The following is a 2,500-nucleotide window of genomic DNA, read 5'->3' as shown; positions in this document are numbered from 1 at the left end:
TTGTTTCTCTCTTTTGGGGCTCTTTTTCCCCTTCTCTCTCTCTCTCTCTTTCTCTCTCTTTTTCATTGTTTCCTCGTTTCTGTTTCGCTCCTCACATTTATTCGTTTTTCTTCCAATTACCTTCGTGATAACAATGATTTTGTGTCTCTTTCATCTCGTTCCCTATTGTCACTTACCAATGTTTCTTCTTCTCTGTTTTCTGAAGTAAAAAAAAAAAAAAAAAAAAAAATCTTCTTTCAATTTTTCTTTCTTTTCAAATGCTCGTGACCCGAAAGTCAGAAATTAAAAAAAAAACTAAAATGAATATATATTTTTTTTTATTGTTTTGGTAATTAGGACGCTTTCCTATGTTTTCTGTTTTCTCCATAGCGTTCAAACGAACGAAAAATAAAAAATAAAATAAAAAAATGAATAGATAAATGAAAATTAAAAATAAAGATTAATGAATAGATAAATATATAATTAATTAATTTAAAAATTGGAATTATTATGTTTATATATCAATTTTTTTTCCTTTGTCTTTCGTTAAATTTTGGCATACTATATATTGAACATAACATAAAAACATAAGAATGAAGGAGACTGCAAGAGACCATAAGGCCTACACTAGGCAGTTCCGTATCCATCACCACCTGTCATCCCCATCCATAAAGTTGTCTAATCGTTTCTTAAAACAACTGATAGTTTCAGCGCTTACTACATAGTTACTAAGTCTATTCCATTCGTCGATCACCCAATTAGTAAACCAATTTTTGTCTATTTCCTTCTTAAATTTAAATTTCTCAAGTTTAAAACCATTACTGCGAGTCCTACCCTGTTGTCTTAATATGATGACCTTGTTTGCATCACCCTTGTTAAAGCCTTTGATCCACTTGAACACCTCTATTAGATCACCCCGCACTCTGCGTCTTTCCAGAGAGTGTAAGTTAAGGTGCCTAAGCCTCTCTTCGTAAGGCAAATTTCTGAGTCCATGTATCATTGAGAGGGCGAGATAAAGAGAAATAGAGAGAAAGAGAGAGAATAGATAAATGAATAAATAAATTGATGGATAACAAATAAATAAACAAATAAACAATTAAAAATAAATTAATATGTACCTGAACAGGTAAATATAGATAAAAAAATCTATAAATAATGAATAAATGATGAATTATAAATAGCTGAAGATAAGAAAAAATAAATAAATAAATAAATACAAATATTTTGGGCGACACCAGTTCCTGTCAAAGATTAAAAATCCTTAAATTTACTAAAAAAAAAAAAAAAGAATTAAAGATATTTTGTTGGTTTTCTAAGATGGTCTACCGCTAGCCAGAATGAAATATATAATGTGTCGTCAATTGATTTTTTTATCCATTAGATATTACAATTATATATATATATATATATATATATATATATATTTTTTTTTTTTCTTTTTTTTTTTTGCAGAAAACCACTCGGGAAATAAGACACTATGATCCGAACGTTTTCGTCTATTCAGACATCTTCAGGGAATACAGAATGACAATGGTTAGGAACGTATATATATACAGAGAAGTAATAGTAGGCAAGACAGGAACATGTGAGGTTACTCAAGACAATTCTTCATCAAAGTGTACCAGGACGAGGACACACCGTGAGCCGCTACATATTCAACAATTTTTTTTACAATGAAATTATCAGCTTTATATAAGCCTAAACTTACGTTCATAATGTCATCAAAAGAATGTTTAAGAAGACTGGATTCAATAATGTTTCTTTCCAACATAGAACTGCAAGAGACAATTTCTTTGGAATTATTCCAATTAATGGCATAGTTGTGGTCTCTTACGTGTACGAAAATCCCACTGGACAATTGACCTCATCTCACACTATGTTGATTAATTCTAGTAACTAAATCTTTTCCTGTTTGACCAATATAGCATTTATCACATTTAAGGCAAAGAATACTGTAAACACAGCCTACCTCATCACCTGGGAAATTTTTAATAAGAGTGTTTTTAATAGAATTGGTATTCTTAACTACCATATTGATGTCAAACTGTCTAAGAATCTTAGGAAGACTTATCAAGTTCTCATAGAAAGGACTTCTTAGCCAGTTCTATGTTGGATAGAAACATTATTGAATCCAGTCTTATTAAACATTTTTTTTATGACATTATGAACGTAAGTTAAGGCTTATTTAAACTTGATCATTTGATTGTAAAGAAAATTGTTGAATGTGCAGCGGCTCACGGCGTGTCCCCGTCCTCATACGCTTTGGTGGGAAATTGTCTTGTGTGACCTCATATGTTCCTGTCTTGCCTACGATTACTTTTCTGTATGTATACGTTCCTACCCTTTGTCATTCTGTATGCCCTGAAGATGTCTGAATACACGAAAACGCTCGGATCACAGTGTCTTGTTTCCCGCGTGGTTTTCTGCGAAATCTTACATTCACGCGTTTTAGTGAATTATATATACATATATATATATATATATATATATATATATATGTATATATATATATATATATGTG

Source organism: Oratosquilla oratoria, chromosome 30 (assembly GCF_046742065.1).
Source record: "Oratosquilla oratoria isolate Oo_2021 chromosome 30, ASM4674206v1, whole genome shotgun sequence".
Taxonomy (NCBI): Eukaryota; Metazoa; Arthropoda; class Malacostraca; order Stomatopoda; family Squillidae; genus Oratosquilla; species Oratosquilla oratoria.
The sequence above is the reverse complement of the archived record's forward strand: the minus strand, read 5'-3'. Positions refer to the sequence as shown.